Here is a 19,294-nt window from a genome sequence, read left to right on the forward strand (position 1 = left end):
ATTCCAGCTGAGTTAAATACTAGCTGTGTAACCTTGGACAATTTGCTTAAGTTCCTTGAGCCTCAGTTTTCGTATTTTGTAAATGAAGATACTTCATAGGTTTTCTGCAATAATTAAATAAGATAGCATCTGCACAGTACCTAGCACAAAGTACATTAGCAGTTATTGTTATTATCAGAGACTTATGGAGCTAAATGTGTCTTCAAATGGTTCAAAGACCTAGAACTACAATCTTTCCTGGTAACTTAATCCAGTATCTAGTTTCTCATCCAATTCAATGCTTTCTCTTTACAATGATGAAGCCTAATTACTCTAGCTTGGACCATTATAGAACTGAAGAACGAGTTTACCATCCTTGTAGTAACACCTCAAGAGCAGTGGGCTAGGTTCCTTTAGTAATTCATTTTTTAGTAATTTATTTTGCGTCTCCTGAAAGGATAATTCCTACCCTACCCCCCCACCTCCCAAGATTGCTGTAAAGACTGCATACAGTGATGTGCCTGATTATTGTTTGATAGCTTAAAGGGCTTTATAAATGTAAGGGATTCATAGTTACTTGAAGAAATGTATTAAATTATCTCTTCGCTGTCTGCATTCGAGCCTAATTAGTCTCTAACCCTGTCCATATTCCTCTGAAAATGTGGAGATCAGTAAAATATTATTTAATAAATTCCTTTATTTCACAAACATGAATTGAGGGCTGACTTCGTGTCAGGCACACTACTAGGTGCTAGGGGAACAAAGATTAATGAAGCATGGTCTCTGCCACCAAGAAACTTAAAGTCTAATAGCAAAACATGAAAAATAAATGTGTTATAATGTGGTAGGTGTTTGGGGACAGATATAGATATGCCAAAGGAACACAGATGAATAGAAAATTTATTCTAAGGGATGTTATGAAAGACTTCACAGAGAAACAGCATTAGTGCTGGACTTGGAATGAGATGGAGAAAAGAAGAATATTTTAGGCAGAGGGAGCCCTATAAGGAAATTCATGGAGGCATAAAATCACATGGCATGTATGGTGAAGATAATACTTAGGCTTGGTGGGACCTAAGGCAAATGAAGTAGACTAGGAAGGGGGAAGTAGTGAATTACATTTGGAAAATATCGACTTTAAGATGCCTATGGAACTTCTCTTTGAATGTTATAAACCAATAGGAACATAAATATAGAGAGATTTGAGAGTCATCAGTATCCAGGTATTAGCTAGATATGATGGGAGAGAGAGAGAGAGTGATCATGAATAATATTTGTGTTCTTCTTTGGGCAACTGGGTAGACAATGGTGCCCTCAGTGAGGTAAGGAACATGTAGGAGAAAGAGCAGAGGGAGCAGGAGATCATATGGTCTTTTGGACATGTTGATTTTCAGATACCCATGGGACATCCAAATGAGTATGTTCAGTTGGCATTTGGATATATAGATGTGATGTTCTAGGAGGAGATTTTGGTTGGAGATATAGAGGAAGTAGATAGAGTAATGGAAATGGGTGAAATTATTCAGGGATAGTGTGAAGATTCAGAATAGGTGTTAAGACAGAGCCACTGTGAATACCAACATTCAGCAACTAGGTGGAGGTAGGATATCCCACAAAATGGATCAAGGAAGAACTAGAGAGATATGATGAGAACCAGGAGAAGTGTCAGAAACCAAGAGAAGAGGATATTTCAAGGAGGGGAGGTCAACTGTGTGAAATGCCAAGGACTGAGAGATCAAGTAATATATGGACTGACAAGTGCCCATTGAATATTTATTGAATACCTAGTTTTCCCTTGCAATTTTCTGGGCACGAAAGACCCTGAAAATATCAAACCCGAAAGCTAGAAAAGACACTGACAGTCAGTGCCTTGTTTTTCACTCATGTGGTCACTAATATGCTTTCCCCAAGTTCACCAATTACTATGTGTGCCTCAACAGCTTGGTTTCCCCCTTGCCCCTGAACTGCCCAGACAAGGAAATCACCTGACTACTTGTTGGAACACTTGTAATCAATTCAAGCAAAATAAAGAAAAATCAAAAGCTTAGCCCCCTAATGGAACTGACCACATAGGCCTCCCCTGGGTGCAGAGGTTTATGTGCTGTGCCTGGACTACGTTAAAAAAAAAATTAAAACTGGGTTTGTAACAAAAGGGCTAAAGTGTCAAGTCACTAAAAGCAGAAAATTCCACTTGCAACACAGATGCCCTCTCTCACACTGGTTTATGATGAGAGAAAGTGAAAATTTATAATACGCTTTCCATAAAGTCGTGACAGCCATTGAGCTGGCACCTCTGGGGGCCAGCCTAAAGGTTCTACCTCATTATCCAGAGAGAGAGGGCAAAGGGAGAGAGTGCTTAGTCACAGAACAGGCTTTGTCTTTAAGAAGGCCACCTCTCACACCTGCACTTCTTGAGCTCTGTGACTTGGACTTTTTCAATATTTATAACAGAATTGAAGCAAAAAGTAAGTTGGTCTCTCAGCCCAAGTTCAACAGTTGTTATGTACCAACTGTGGATGAATTGTTTATAGTCCCTCTTCTGGCATCCTTGGAAGTTAAACAAGCTAGGATAAGCTGGATTATGCTGCAGTAAGAAGCAATCTCAAAATGTTAGTGGCTTATAGTAAACATTTATTTCTTGCTCATACTGCATGTCCAGAATAGGTTGGTAGGAGAGCAGTGAGAAGAATTCTACTCATTAGCAGATCTTAGTTGTCCTCACTCTGGGATCCTAGCTGATAGAGATGGGGCCATGTCAGATGTTGCCAATCAACACATCCTATGGAAAAGGGAAAGTGACAAAGCAAGCACTGGTTCTCCAAGCTTCCACCTAGAGGTAACACATACCCCTTATGTTCATATTTTATGCCTGATTTTAAAGGCATGGGGAGGCACAATTCTTCTGTAGTTAGAGACACTGCTGGGAGGGACACCAAATACAGGTGAGCAATATAAGAGTCTACCAGAGAAGCCATAATAAATATGTGTTAAACTTTGAATAGATTGCATAATAGGTACTCTCTGAACACAAAGGTATTGGTAGAAATTATCCACTGCCCCCAGCTGGTCACTGTGCCTTGGAATCCATCACTCAAGATTCATTCCCTGGGGTTCAAGGATTGCATTACCAGATGTCACAGGGTGGCAAAGTGCAAATGCCCGGGGTGGGACAGCACCATGATTTGTATCAAATTTAATATAGTATTCAGATTAGTTGGACTACAGCAAGCTGTTATTATTGGTAGCAGGGAGCACAGCAACCCTGAGGCATTTTATTCAATACCTACTATGTGGCAGGCACTATGCTAGGCTCTTTAACACACTGTATCTCCCTTTATCCCTGTGCCTATAGCAGTTTAAAGAGGGCACGTACTGCATGGAGCACTGGGTGTTATACGCAGACAATGAATCATGGAACACTACATCAAAAACTAATGATGTAATGTATGGTGAGTAACGTAACATAATAATAAAAAAAAGAAAAAAACAAGATAGTGCCAAAGGTCATAACCGTTTGTCCAGAAAGTGATAATGAGTGCCGGGGGAAGGTCCAGAACTTAAGGGTGCCACCTGGAGAGGACAATGAAGGGGGACAGCAGCAGGACACCAGGTGCTTGGGGTGAGGGGATGGTTTGCACCCCCTAAGGCAGGAGAAATCTACTCAAAGAAGAAATCCCAACCACAGGTTTGACCTACTTCACAATTACTCTGAGTCAACTCTTTATTATTCTGCACCAGAGATTGGGTGGTGGTCTTTTAAATGAGGGGAAGAAACAATCTGGCTTGCCAGAGCCGTGTCCTGGGAGCTGGAGAGGTTTCTTCTAGAAGACACTGTTAGTGGAATCTGGCCTGCCGATCAATCAGCCTTCTGCCCGTGGCTACGGGCACCCTTGTTTGATTATGGATTTATTGAATTATAAAGCCTGCCAGCATGTATTACACTGGCTGACTTTTAGCTTTGTATGCTGAATAGTGGATAACTCAGCAGGAAAATGATGTTTAAAAGCCATAAAGGTAGTGCAGTCTGATCCTGCCACACACAAGCACACACCCCAAACACGGATTGTAAAGTTAGTAAAGCTCAACAGGAGAATTTCTCTCCAAAGGGCAGCACCAGTGAGATATACTAAGCTGTTTAACAAATCCCACACCATGCATGCATTCATTTATTCATTCATTCGACGTATATTTATTGAGCACCTACTGTATTCCCAGCACAAAAAGACTTGACCCCCACTATCAGGGAGCTGGTGGAAGACGGACATTAATAAACACACAAGTTGATACATTATCACAAGTTAGGGTGAGTGCTGTGAAGAAACAAACGGAGGTGCCATGAGAGCAAAAGAGGAAGGTTCAATTTAGATAGGGGTGGTCAAGGAAGGCATCTCTGAGGAGCTGACATTAGGTTGAGACTTGAAGGATTTGAAGGAACCAACATGATAAATAGTAAGATATTTATGTGGTCTCAAAGTAGCTCTCCATAGGGGCGCCAGGGTGGCTCAGTTGTTAAGTGGCTGCCTTCGGCTCAGGTCATGATCCCAGGGTCCTGGGATCGAGCCCCGCGTTGGGCTCCCTGCTCAGCGGGGAGCCTGCTTCTTCCTCTCCCTCTGCCCCTCCCCCCGACTTGTGCTCGCTCTCACATGCACACTCTCCCTCTCTCAAATAAATAAATAAAATCTTAAAAAAAACTCTCCACAGATTGCATATTAGTTGCTAAGGAAAAGGTGGTAAATTTACAGTGGAGAAACCAGACATTTTGATCAGGTGATAAAATTATCATCACCAATGAGGAGCAGATTAACATTGTGTGCCCCCATATATGGTATCCCAAGGACACAACATCACTTACGTAGTATTCTGGCATAATCTGAATTTAATAATGAGGAAATATCCAACAAACCCCAAATGAGGCATATGTTATTTTTGAAAGGGGGTGTATTAGTGTGTTCAGGCTGCCATACAAAATGCCATAGACTTAGTGGCTTAGACAGCCGACATTTACCTTCTCACAGTTCTAGAGGCTAGAAGTCCAAGATCAAGGTGCCATCAGGGTTAATTTCTGGTGAGGCCTTTCTTCCTGGCTTGTAGATAGCCACTTTCTTGCTATGACCTCACATGGGCTTTCTTCTGTGCTCATGCAGAGAGAGAATTCTCTGGTATCTTTTCTTCTTTTTAAAAAAAAATTTTATTGAGGTATAATGTAATCAATTATATATAATATATTAATTTCAGGTGTATGACATAATGATTTGATATTTGTATATGCGGTGAAATGATCACCACAATAAGTCTAGTGACCATTGTCACCATACATAGTTCCAAATTCTTTTCTTTTGATGAGAACTTTTAAGATTTGCTCTTTTAGCAACTTTCAAATATGCAGTACAGTATTGTGAACTCTAGTCACCATGCTGTACATTACCTCCCCATGACTTATTTACTTTACACCTGGAAATGTGTACCTTTTGACTCCCTTCACCCATATCACTCATCCATGCCCCTTCTCTGGCAACCACCAATCTGTTCTCTGTATCTGTGAGCTTGGTATTTTGTTTTGTTTTTAGATTCCCCATATGAGTGAAATCATATGGTATTGTTCTCTCTCTGCCTGACTTATTTCTCTTATTTCTCCAAGGGCCATCCATGTTGCTGTAAATGGTAAGATTCTATTCTTTTTTTGTGGCTGAGTAATAGTCCTGTGTGTGTGTGTGTGTGTGTGTGTGTGTGTTTTCCATCTTCTTTATCCATTCATCCATCTATGGACACCTAGGTTGTTTCCATATTTTGGCTATTGTAAATACTGCTGTAATGAACATTTTCTTTCTCTTCTTATAAGGACACCGATCCTACTGGACTAGGGCTGTACCCTTATGATCTCATTTAATCTTAATTACTTTTTTATAGGCCATCCCCAAATATAGTCACATTGGTGGTTTGGGCTCCAGTATATATGAATTTGTTGGGGGTGGGGCACAATTCAGTCCATAGCAGGAGGCCTGTATTCTTCAAAATTGTCAATATCATAAAAGACAGAGAAAGGCTGAGAAATGATTTCAGAGTAGCAAAGAGACATGGCAATGAATTCAATGTGTGATTATAGACTGGATCCTGTACTGAAGGAGGGAAAATTCTATAAAGGACATTTTTGGGGGCGCCTGGGTGGCTCAGTTGTTAAGCGTCTGCCTTCGGCTCAGGTCATGATCCCAGGGTCCTGGGATCAAGCCCCGCATCGGGCTCCCTGCTCCGCGGGAAGCCTGCTTCTCCCTCTCCCACTCCCCCTGCTTGTGTTCCCTCTCTCACTGTGTCTCTCTCTGTCAAATAAATAAATAAAATCTTAAACAAAAAAAAGGACGTTTTTGGGTCAACTGACAAATTTGAGTACAGAGAGCAGATTAGATAAAAGAATCGCATCAATGTTAAATCCTTGTGATTAATAACTATAATGTGGGGGCACCTGTGTGGTACAGGCGGTTAAGCGCCTGACTCTTGGTTTTGGCTCAGGTCTTGATTTCAGGTCCCCGAGTCAGGCCCCCGCACTCAGCATGGAGTCTGCTTGAGATTCTCTCTCTCCCTCTCCCTCTTCCCCTCCCACTCCTACGCTTGCTCTCTCCCTCTTTCTCTCTCAAATAAATAAATAAATAAACAAATAAATAAATAAATAAATCGTTAAAAAAAGAGAAAGAAAAAAGAAACTAATCACATTTAAAAAAATAACTGTAGGGGCGCCTGGGTGGCTCAGTCATTAAGCATCTTCCTTCGGCTCAGGTCATGGTCCCAGGGTCCTGGGATCGAGCCCCGCATCGGGCTCCCTGCTCTGCGGGAAGCCTGCTTCTCCCTCTCCCACTCCTCCTGCTCGTGTTCCCTCTCTCACTGTGTCTCTCTCTGTCAGATAAATAAATAAAATCTTTAAAAAAATAACTATAATGTGATTATATAAGAGAATATCCCAATACTTTGGAAATACATGCTGAAGTGTTTAGGGGTAAAGGGCTATAAAATATGCAACTTACTTTCCAATGATTTTTTTTTAAATTTTAACATAAAGGGAGCAAATGATAAAATAAATGGGGGCAAAATGGCAACGTGAGGGGAATCTGACTAAAGGGTATATTATTCCATGAATCTGAAATTATTTTCCAATAAAAAGCTAAAAAACAAAAGGAGCCAACCATGTACAATGGGGTTAAGAACTTTCTTCCTTATAACATTCGTCCTTTTTCTTTAGGGTACTTAAGATAATTTGTAATTAGATATTTATTAGTGATTGACTATTTGCTAACTGCTCTAGAAGACTGTACGCTTCATAAAGGTCTCATCAGCCTGGACCACCACTGGATCTCCAGCGCTCAACACAGTGAATTGCAGGCTCTCTTACCCTGTCGGACTGCTATAACAAAAATACCATAAACGGGGCAGCTTATAAATAACAAACATTTATTCCTCACGGTTCTGGAAGCTGGGAAGTCTAAGATCAAGGCGCTGGCAGATTTGGTGTCTCGTGAGGAGCTGTTCCCTGAACACCTTCTTTTTGCCATGTCCTTCCGTGGTGGAAGGGGCAAGAGAGCTCTGTGGGGTCTCTTTTATAAGAGCACTAATCCCGTTCATAGGGGCTCCGCCCTTATGACCTAAGCACCTCCCAAAAGCTCCACCTCCTAATACACCACCTTGGACATTAGATTTCAACATACGAATTGAAGGGGGGAGGCACAAACATTCAGTCTGTTGCACAGGCAAAGAACACAGCAGGTGTGATGGTCCTGAAGGCAGGTAGGATGGGAGCAGTGTGGTGTGCATTTACATTCTGAAAGGACGCTCTATCACAAAAAGAAAGAGATAAGAAACACTAGCTTTTTGAAGAAATTACTCTTTCCCTCATCTAAAAATCGCAGATTTTTCTAAGCCAATGAGTAGTATATGGAAAATATAAGAGGAGTTACAGCTATTAGGAAAATAACACATTTTAATGGCAACGATTTTTTTGTGAATAACTAATGCATCTCGACTGTCCAGAATGTTCCCTAAAGTTTTCCCAATCTTAACCACTCCTTACCCATGTTACATTGGACTTTTTAATTTGAAAAACCGCAAATATTAGACAATAATAATAAAGTTGCAATCAGAATGCCAAACAACAAAAGGCACTGAGCAAAGTACTTATTTACCTGGTTCAGAGGCTACTGCAACAGTCCAGGCAAGAGAGATTGGTGGCTTGGGTTAGGGTGGAGACAACAGAAATGGGGTGGGAGTAGGAAAGAGAGGGCTTTGAGAGGGATTTTGGAGGTGTATTTGTTGTACACCTTGATTTGCTCCCTTTCCTGCAGGGCAACTAAGGAAGTTTGTTAGCATTTGGGGCTACAGGGAGAGGTTGGGTTGGCTGGGGTAGGAACCTCTTAAAAAACCCTCCTTCTTTCTCTCAACCTATTGAATTTCTAGTTTATATCTTCGTGGGGTTGAAAGAGGAAATAAGCATTTTGGCTGGATTGCAGGGCAGGCCTCATGAGAGACTAAAGAGAAACAAAAACTAGTAAACAGTGCACGTGAAGTGCTTCATTATCTACTAACTGTACTTAAATATTTCACTGTAATTTGGATATTCCATCTGAAGATAACTGAGAGTTGACTATACCTGCAATGAATACATTAGCTCAATAATGTGGTGAAGGGCTTATAGGCCTGCAAGACTTACGCATGTAGTCTCTAAAATGCACAAGGGAGAATGCCGCACCTTTGCCTTCCACTTATATCTCCCAGGGTGTCCAGACTTGGGGATGACCCACTCATTTCCACAGTCAAGATCCTAGTGAAATTGTGACCATGCAAATGGTTGTCTGGGTCCTGGGCAGAGCACAGCAAACAAACCTATACTAGCTCTAGAGACCAACGATGAGATGGGCCCAGGTTGTAGCCAAGGGAGAAAAATCCATCAATCAAGCAGTTAGTCAAATATTTATTGGGCACCTACTGCATACTAGTGAGATAACCTGCTTGTGGTTCTCAACTAGGGAGCGAGCATGTCTCCCAAAGGGCAGGTAGAAATGTATAGAAACTTTTTTTGGTGCAAAGAAGGGGGATGTTAATGACACTACTGGAATTTAGTGGGTGGGAACGAGGAATGCTAAATATTCTGCAATGTGTGAGCTGATCCCACACAATGGAACTATCCTACATAAAATGTCCATAGTGCTCCCAGGGAGAAACACTGTGCTAGGCTGGGGCATAGGGAGTATTCTGATGTGAATATTCCATTCTTGCTCTCAAGAGCTAATTGGTGCCAGAGGGCAGCCAATCCTTCTCTGTTTACACTTGGCCTCCTTGTTCTTTCTTTGGGAAGGAAAAAATTGTAACTTCCATTTTAATGATGAGGAAAGAGACAGATTGGCTAGACGTCACACCAGTTAATAAGTGGCAAAGCTGAGACCCAGTGTTTTGACTCCACAATTTCATTATGGAGTTCCCCAATGGGCAACCATAAAACGGTTAAGTTTTATACTTATATTTCCAATTTAAATCAGCTCTCAACTCTCAGCACTGCAGCAAATGAGTAATGTGGTTTTGGGTGACACTACTCCCTAGAGAATAAATAATAGTGTTAAGATTCATAAATGTTAGCTTTTTAATTGAAATTTTTGAGATAATCGTAGATTTACAGGCAGTTATAAGTAATAATGCAGAGAGATCCCATGTACATTTTACCCAGTTTTCCTGAGTGTTAACATCTTGAAAACCTATAGTATAAAATCAAAACCAGGATACTGACATTGATACAATCAGCTAATATTATTCATATTTTCCCTCATTCATATGTTTATATGTGTGTATGCATGTGCATTAAGTTCTATACAATTTTAGCATATGTATAGGGGTTTGTGTATCCAGCACCACAGTCAAGATACTGCAAGTTTTACCACGTCAAGGTTCCCTTCTGGTACCTATTTACAACCATGCCCAATACCCGTCCTCACCACTCCCTGTATCCTTAACCCCCAGAAACCTCCTATTTCTCCTCCAGTTTTAAAATTTGTCACATCAAAAATATTATACAAATGGAATCACATACTATGTAACTTTGGGGGATTGGCTTTATTCATTCAGCACAATTCCCTGGAGATTCATCCAAGTTGTTGCATGTAGTTCATTCCTTTATATTGCTGAGTAGTATTCCATGGTATGGATACACCACAGTTTGCTTAATCATTCACCTAATTAAAGACCTCTGAGATTATTTCAGTTTGTGGTGACTAAAAACAACGTTGCTATAAAGATTCATGTACAGGTTTTTATATTCATGCAATTTTTCATTTCTCTGGAATAAATGCTTAATAGTGCAATTGCTAGGTCATTGGTATGTTTGGTTTTTTAAGAAACTGTCCAACTGTTTTCAAGAGTGGCTATACCATTTTACATTTTCACCAGCAACGTATGGACGCTCCAGTCTCTCCACATCCTCCCCCCTATTTTTTTTCACTGTTTTTTTTTTTTTTTTGTATTCTCATAGATTTTTGTAGTGGCACCTCATTGTGGTCTTACTGGCATTTCCCTGATGGCTAATGATATCGAACATCTTTTAATGTACTTAGTTGACATCTGTATTTCTTCTTTGGTGAAATGTTTCTTCATGTCCTTTGCCCATTTTCCAATTGGATTGTCTGCTTTTTAATGTTGAGCTTTTAAGAGTTCTTTATATATTCTAGACACAAGTCCTTTGTGGCAAGTGTGGTTTGCAATTATTTTCTTCCAGTCTGTTGCTTGTCTTTCCATTCTTGTCATGTGTACTTTCACAGAACAAAAGCTTTTAATTTTGATGAGGTCCAATTCATCAATTTTCCCTTTTATGGATCATGTTTTGGTGTCAAGTCTGAGAACTCTTTGCCTAGCCCTAGATCCTAAAGATCTTTTCCCATTTTTTCCCTAAAAGTTTTATATTTTACTTTTAAGACTATGATCCATTTTGAGTTAATTTTTTATAAGGAATAAGTTTTAGGTCAAGGTTCATTTTTTTTTGCCTATGGATGTCCAGTGGCTCTGGCACCATTTGCTGAAAAGACTATTCTTCTTCAATTGAACTGCTTTTGTACCTTTGTTAACAATATATTGAGCTTAATTGCGTGGGTTGCTTATTCTGTTGCATTGGTCTATATTCCACCTATCCATGCATCAGCACCACACTATCTTGATTACTATGACCATATAGAAAATCTTAATATTGGATAGAATAATTCTTCCCACTTTATTCTACTTTTTAAAATTGTTTTAACCATGGGACGCCTGGGTAGCTCAGTCAGTTAAGCATCTGCTTTTGGCTCAGGTCATGATCCCAGGGTCCTGGGATCGAGTCCCGCATCGGGCTCCCTGCTCTGCGGGGAGCCTGCTTCTCCCTCTGCCTCTGCCTCTCTCTCTCTGTCTCTCATGAATAAATAAATAAAATCTTAAAAAAAATTGTTTTAACCACTCTAGGGCCTCTATCTTTCTATATAAATTTTAGAATAAGCTTTTTTATGTCTACAAAAAATCTTTTTGGGATTTTGATAAGATTTGCATAAAACATATAGGTAAATTTGAAGGGGATTGACATTTTTACTCTGTTGAGTCTTCCAATCCCTGAATATAGCATGTATTTCTATTTATGTAGGTCTTCTTTATTTCTTTCATTTGTGTTTTGTAATTTTAGCATATGAGTATTCTACATGTTTTGTTAATTTATGCTAAGTATTTAATTTTCTTTGGAGTGACTATACATAGTTTATGTTTTTAATTTAATTTTCTGCACGTTCATTTGTTAGTATGTAGAAATGCAATTGATTTATGGATGTTGATTTTTATGCTGCAACCTTGCCAAATTCACTTATTAGTTCTATGGAGTTTTTTTGTAGACTACTTGGGATTTTCTGCAAAGACAATTCAGTCACCTGTAAATAAGGGCAATTTTATTTCTTCCTTCCCAGTATGTATGCTTTTTATTTATTTTTTCTTGTTTTATTGCAGTGGCTAGAACTTCCAGTATGATGGTGAACAAGGGTGTTTATTGTGGAAAACTGACCTCTGCTCCAGAGCCAAAATATGTAATGCCAAGACAGAGTTTGGGTAAAAGGAAGAAAGATAGTTTATTACTTTGCCAGGCAGAGGAGGCTACAGCAGGCTAATGTCTCCAAGACTGCAAGCTGGTCTGGGGTAAAAGGCTAAGGGCTTTTACAGGAAAATATAGGATCTGGGCAGTTTCAGTAGGAATCTGGTATGTGTTGCCAGCTGAGTATGTCATGTCTTCAAGGTGGTCTCATGACTAGCACTGGCACCAGCCATCTGAGTCTTGTTACTAAGTAAACATTAGGTCAGCAAGATATTGATATTGGTACTGAGTTCCTGGAACAAAGGGTTCTGCAGAAGAACAAATGAAGGGAAGGGGGAGGCTTTAAGAATGAGGAAGAGAAAAATTTGTTGTTTAAAGTCAAGTCTTGCTAAAGCATTAGTGTGTTCATCTTAATTTCCATCCGTGTTTACATTTCTATAGCAGTTTCATGCTGGGACTAGAAATCCTTGCTTTGTTTCCAATCCTAGAAGGAAAGCATTCAATCTTTCATTATTAAGTATGATGTTAGTTGTAGATTTTGTGTGTAGATGTGTAGCTTTCTTTATTTGTTTTGCTTTGTTTCATAGATGCTCCTTATCAGGTTGAGGTAATTCTCCTTTATTCTTAACTTGCTGAGAGTTTTTACCATGAAATGTGTTGGATTTTGTCAAATGTTTTTTCTGCATCAATTGGTATGATCATATGATTTTTCTTCTTTAGCTTGTTGACCTGGTGGATTGTATAGATCGATTTTGAATATAGTTATTTTATGATTATTATGCCTAATAGCTATTGAACACTTACATTCCTATCTCATTTGAACCTTGCAACAGTCACGTGGAACAGATACTATTATTATCAGCCTGATTGTACACATGGAAAAATAAGCTCAGAGAGGTTAAGTGACTTGGGGCAAAGAGGGGAATTGAAACCAGGACTGTTTCATACCATTTCTCCTGTCTTCTCAGTCGGCTAGCCTCCCTATAGGTGCTGATCAGAAATCCCTTAGCATATGAGCTTCTACCATTGTGTAAGTAAACAGGGGAACTTGACTATACTAAGTGGGCTTTTAAAAAAGATAAAGATCCTCTCTCTCCTTTCCTGTTCTTAAACTTGAACAATAGTCTTCTTCTTGGAAGTCATCAAAACTCGTGTTGAATCAGGGCCAAAGCTCTTGGAAATGCCTTCTTGGGAACCATGGGGTGGGTGGGGGTAGCAGAAGGTGTAATGATCAAGCTCAATTGTTCTAAGTTCCAAAATCAGCATTGTAAGGGCGGCTGTCAGAGCCTCCCACCCCAGAAATGATACTGCCTATCAAGCTGCTCTTAAAAGTATTAATGTGTATGCAAAATCCATCTGACATTCTCCTTTAGTGACACACTGGAATCATGGACTCTCTGGTGACTCAGACGGGACTTTCACAGCAGAGTAAGAAAAGCTACTTCATGCAATTGTTTTCCCCAAATGGTTAAATTAAACATCTTTCCTTGTTGTTGGGGTTTTTTTCATTTTTTTCAAGTAAACAACCCCAGGATTTTTTTTCTCTAATCTCGTTATTACTATACCACAGACAAGAAAGGCATTTGACACAAACACTTTGGGAACAGAATTTACAGTGTTTATTAGATTTCCTTTTGTTTTCTTGGTTAATCCAAATAAACATTTCTCTCCTCTTTTAAAGGAAAAAAGTGTCTGGGGCCAACTTTTTTAGATTCTCTCTCTGTCTCTCTCTCTTTCAATCTCATTCTCTCTCCCTCCTTCCTACTCCCCCTCTCTTTTTTTCTCTCTCTTCCCAACATCTGACCCCTACCTCCAGCATCTCACAAGTTCTGCTCCCCTAACTCAGTGGGGTTTTTTTTCTTTTTAACTTTCAGATAGAAATTTCAGAGAAAACCACATTTCAGCTTCTTCAGTTCTTTTTTTCCCCAAAATTCCTCTAATGACTATGATTTGTGCTGTATTGCTCAGTAGATTCAAGTTTTGTACTTACCTTCCTTCTCCAGAAAACCTATGACCTCCACCAATTCAATAGCGGTAAGTGGTCATTTCACCCACAAGGGTCAGAGAAAGGGGTCATTTCTTGGTTTTTCCCTTCAGTGAGTCCAAAGCCTGAGAGATTTTCCTTGAATTATCTGAGAACCAAGGAAAATCTGCATCTGAGGGCCTCAGTCAGTTGAACAAGCTTCCATATGTTTACCTAAAGCAGAATTAAGAAAAATAAATAGATCAGGCTCCAGTATCCAGTTGTCTGTGATCCAAATTCTGTGGAAGTAAAAGGACCCTTTTCTGGAAAAATAATTGGGTCAGAGCTACCATCAAGCATTGGCAAAGCAAACCCAGCTGCCTTTCAGAGACTAATAGCCACCTCCCCTACTTACTCATTGAGTCAGATCTTTAGATCCCTTTTTCTCCCAATCACAAAAGTCTGACGGGGAAATTTGGGAGGAATAGGAAAGCACATCGACTGTCATTTTCCTAGGAGTGGAAACAACCTGAGCAGGTGTGGCCAAGGGAAGTAGGGGAGAGACCTTAGGGGCACAGGTCTTTGGGCCCTTGCAAGGGATGGGTGAAAAATCACCTTGTAGCAAGAGGAAGACCTCAGGGAAGGGAGACTGAGGCTTCTCAGAGTCTAATGTGGCCATATTACAAAATTGATTCAGATTCACCTTAGGCAGTCTCTAATCCTAAATATTGTGTCTTCCTTGGCCAAATGCTACTGCCCGCCATATACAGGCGATTCTCCAGACCTGTTTAGAAGTATTGGTATATCCTGGCCTACATACCTACTACAGATTCTATTTTTATCACAGAGAAGAGGTCTGTATGGAACAGCAATATGTGATTGAGTGGACCTTTAGCTGCTGGGACATTCTGAAAGACAAGAACACATTTCCCAGTCACCATTAGTCAGTATCCTCTTTATTGCTGGAAGACACAGAGATTTATTGTTGTGTGTCTCCAAGTGCTGATGGCTAAAGCACAATGGCTAGTCTGAACTGGGCTGAACTGGGATGGATTAGATTAAGCTAGAGCAGAGATAAGCATTATAAGGTATTCATAACACTAATGTTGGCTAGGATATCATCATCTCCTCCATTCCATTCACCTCTATCCCTCCAATTATAAAAATAATGGGGCAGAAGGTAACTAAATACACTTGAAGCTGGCAAAGAAAAAGCTAAGATGCAAAAATGGAGTGTTTCTAGAAAGGGGAAGAAAAAATAGAGAGAATGACAGGCCATCACATAGGAAGAGCCTCAGGACTTAAGAAATTAATTGTCCTTGGCTAGACAGGAATTGGCACCTAGGTTCCAAGAAGCCTGAGTAACAGATAAATCTGGTGATTGGAGAATGTTGGCTCAAAGACCAAGAGGAAAAGGGCCAACCTGATCAGGAGCATGAGTTGTCCTTAGGAGGTGAATTATACCAAAGGTTCTCCCAGAGCAGAAATACCCCTGGGATACTGCAATTTCTTTCTTTCTTTTTTTTTTAACATTTTATTTATTTATTAAAAAGAGAGAAAGAGAGAGCACAAGCAGGGGGAGAGGCAGAGGGAGAGGGAGAAGCAGACTCCCCGCTGAGCTGGGAGCCCAATGCGGGGCTCAATCCTAGGACCTGGAGATCATGACCTGAGCCGAAGGCAGGCGCATAACCATCTGAGCCACCCAGGCGCCCCTGCAATTTCAATAATGACCAGCCAACATTTATTGAGCTCCTACTATGTGCCAATGCTTGATTGAGGTAATAAGATACTAGACCATGAAATCATGATCCAGTGGTGGAATTTCGATCACAGTCCAAGGTAGTCACCACCTCCTAGTCACTGTGCTCAGTCCTAGGGATTTAGCAGTGAATAAAGCATTATGGCCTCTAAAGACAGCTATGTGTTTACCAAAAGCCTTTCCTTCTTTTTCTCATGCACATAACTAGCCTACACTTCCCTTCTTTATGGTTAGAGGTGGTGATGTGATTGAGTTCCAGCAAACAGAAAGTGAACAGAAGTGATATGTGCCACTTAACAAACCTAGCTCATAGAAAGCACCTAAGGTGTATGATCTTCTTTCTCCTCCCCCATTAATGGGCTGGATATGGACTCTCAAGAGGACATTGGAAGCCACATGTTAAAGATGCTAGTGCCTCCATCAGCGTGGTCCTGAATGACTTCATGAAACAGAATACATAACACTGATCCCCACCCTCCCAGCATCAATTGGACTTTATATGAGTGAGAAATAAACTACTTTGTTAAATGATTGAGACTGAGATTTGGGGACTTGTCTCTTACTGAAGTTAGCATTATATCAATTCCCAAATCAGTGGTCCTTGCCTCTGTGGAGCTTGCACTCTAGTGGGTATAAAGTAGAGGAATGTCCAGAGTTCTATGGAAACAGAGGAGGGAATGATCAACTTGGTCAAGAGTAATAGCAGAAGACATCACATAGACTGTAACATTTGAGATGAGTGCTGAAGGGGAAAAAGATTCCCCACAAGAGACAGTGAGTCAAGTTAAGGGCAGCATATGCGAAGGCCCCCCAAATGAGAGAACTTAAGTTGAATATGGCTGAAGAGTAGAAAGCAAGAGGGTTAGGGGAGGTCCATGGGGGTTCAAACACTGGTGAGAAATGAAAAAATGCCAGGCCACTATGTGGTCTATGCGATACCTGGCATCAGTATATTTGGAAACATACAGACGTTTAGAGTGGGCTAGCATGAGACAGTCTCCTTCGTAATATCAGTCCCAGGCAATTCCCAGACAAGAAGACAAAGGGCCAAGAAATGAAGGCTGCAACCTCAGTTCTTATTATTGGTAGGTCTGGATTTCTTGACTCCTATTCTGTACCCCATCCTTCAACATTCTTACCCCTATCCACTAGAGAAGGAGCCCAGTGAGTGGTCTTGCCTTCACCCCTCTCATTCACAAAAGTTGCTCTTCTGGGCAATAATCCACAGGCTGTCCTCTGCAGCTGCAACCCATGAACACCTTCCAGGAGGCGAGATCCCAAGAGCCAGGAGTCGAAGGGAAAGAGCAACCACCTGCATGTTTGGTTGTGTCTGACTAATTTCAAACGAATATTCCAATGCTTCATATCTTCCTGGATAGCTCTCCAACATTCTGCAATTAGCCTTAAATGGATATGCTCCACACAGGAAGATGAAATGAGAGTGACTCTGATCTGAGGGTGTAGACAAACAAGTGAAACTATAGACTGAACTGGAAGGGACTTTTAAGATCACCCCGGTTCAAATGCCTTGTGTAACAGATGAGAAAACTGAGGTTCAAGGAGGGGTCATGGCCTGCCTTACATCACAGAGTGAGTCAGTAGCACAGACAGGACCTCCAGGTCTCAACTCCCAGCCCAGTGCTCGTTCCAGCATACTCATCGAGCATTTAGACCAGTTGGAAGAAGTATGCTGAAAGTTACTGTTTAAGGAAATAGTGGGTGGATCCAAGGCAAGGAAGCTTAACATCCGGCCAAAATGTTACAGACAAGGGTCAGTCACATGCTTTTCTTGTATAGTCTTTCCACTGGGTTGCATGAGTCTGGGAACAACAGGCCAAGGAAAAATTAATTTGAACCTGTGCCTGGTCCACTCTGTAGTGGAAAGAGACAGTTGTCCCTGCGATCTGATTTGAGGGAGTGCTGAGGAGGCTCTCCTGTCCCAGGTGATCTTCCCCATCAGGCTGCTATTTCAGCTAAGTATTGCCTTTTCTGTAGGCTGCCTTTTAACAAGCCCTGAAGAGAAAATACTGGAGACTGTTTCCAGCCACTAAAATCTTAGTATGTATTAAGAATATATTTGATTTCCACAGTGTCTATCCATTCGTATTGAGGAAAGCAACAAATTACGTAAGCCAGGGCCTTGACCAATAGATCACAGAGTGGATTTCTTTAGAACTCTCCTTTTTTTTTTTTTTTTTTTAAAGCATTTCTGCTTTGGAAATTAATTGCAGTAAGAAAATGGCCCAGAAACCTGGATGGGGCCTAGAAATCCAGGTTTCCTCATACTGCAAGCTCCAGGGAGCTAAGTTGTATGCACACTTCACTCCTAATTACTGCCATCGAAAGGTCTCACTAATCATGCCCTTGAACTCGACACACAAGGAGTCCTCCCTTTACCTCTTTCCACACCTGGATTCACGACAATCACTCCTGCTCCTGGTGCCTGAGGTTGGTATAGTTGGTGGCAGCTGATAAAACTCTCTCCCTGTAACTTGTAAGGCAGGTAAAAACAGTCTCATGCTCCTCATTTTACAAGTGGGCAACCTGTGGCCCAGAGAGATTAAATGACTCGCTTGAAATCACATGAACAAGAGAGTTGTCTGGAATGCGAGTGCTTTTTCTCAAAATCATGCCTTCTTTCTCTACATTGGTATTTCCCAAAGTGTTCTCCACAGAGCACAAGTTCATTGAGAATTATGTTAATGGAAAGAGGTGTTCCATGATCTAATAAAGCATTTACTTCTTTTTCTACTTCTCTTATGGTGATACACTAGGAACATCAGCCGATTAGAGACTCTGAGATGTGATCTGTATAATCCAGGGTTTCCAAAAGGTATTTATGAATAAGAAGAGTTCACATTAATTGAGTACTTACAGTGCCAGGCCTCATGCTCAGTATTTTACAAGCAGTAGCTTATTCTATCCACCAACCATTCTTATGATCTTTGTATTGTGCTTATCCACATTTCACCAATGATGAAACCAAGGCCCAGAGAGAGAAAATGACTTTCCCAAGTTTACACAGTAAACACATGACCAAGAAATTTTAAACCCAGCCGTCTGACTATATGCAATATTTAGCCACCGAAATGTTCTCCCTACAAGCCCTCTTTACCACCCCCCCCACAGAACTAGCCTCTTGAAGAATCCATTTGGGGAATGTAGTTCCCCCATTCACCCATCTCTTAACCATAACCTTGCCTTTTTCTTACTACCTCAGCTCTCAACACCCAGAAAAAGGTGTTACTTTCAACCACTGTGTAAAGAAACTTACTTGCTGGAAAATAAGACAGATATTTGGCTACAAGGGGAGAAAGAAAGGTGTAGGGAGCATGAACACCGTGCCAGGAAAGTAACCAGAGACAGGGCCCTGAAAGATGAGACAGGGGGACATAAACAACCAAATAGACTTTTTTCACAGTTATGCTCTATAAGCTCAGAGGAAGAATCATAACAGAATTCTCAGTTGAATCGATCAAACTCATCTCTCTATGCAAAACTTAGTGATTTAAAACAATCACCATTT

Source organism: Halichoerus grypus, chromosome X, assembly GCF_964656455.1.
Source record: "Halichoerus grypus chromosome X, mHalGry1.hap1.1, whole genome shotgun sequence".
NCBI lineage: Eukaryota > Metazoa > Chordata > Mammalia > Carnivora > Phocidae > Halichoerus > Halichoerus grypus.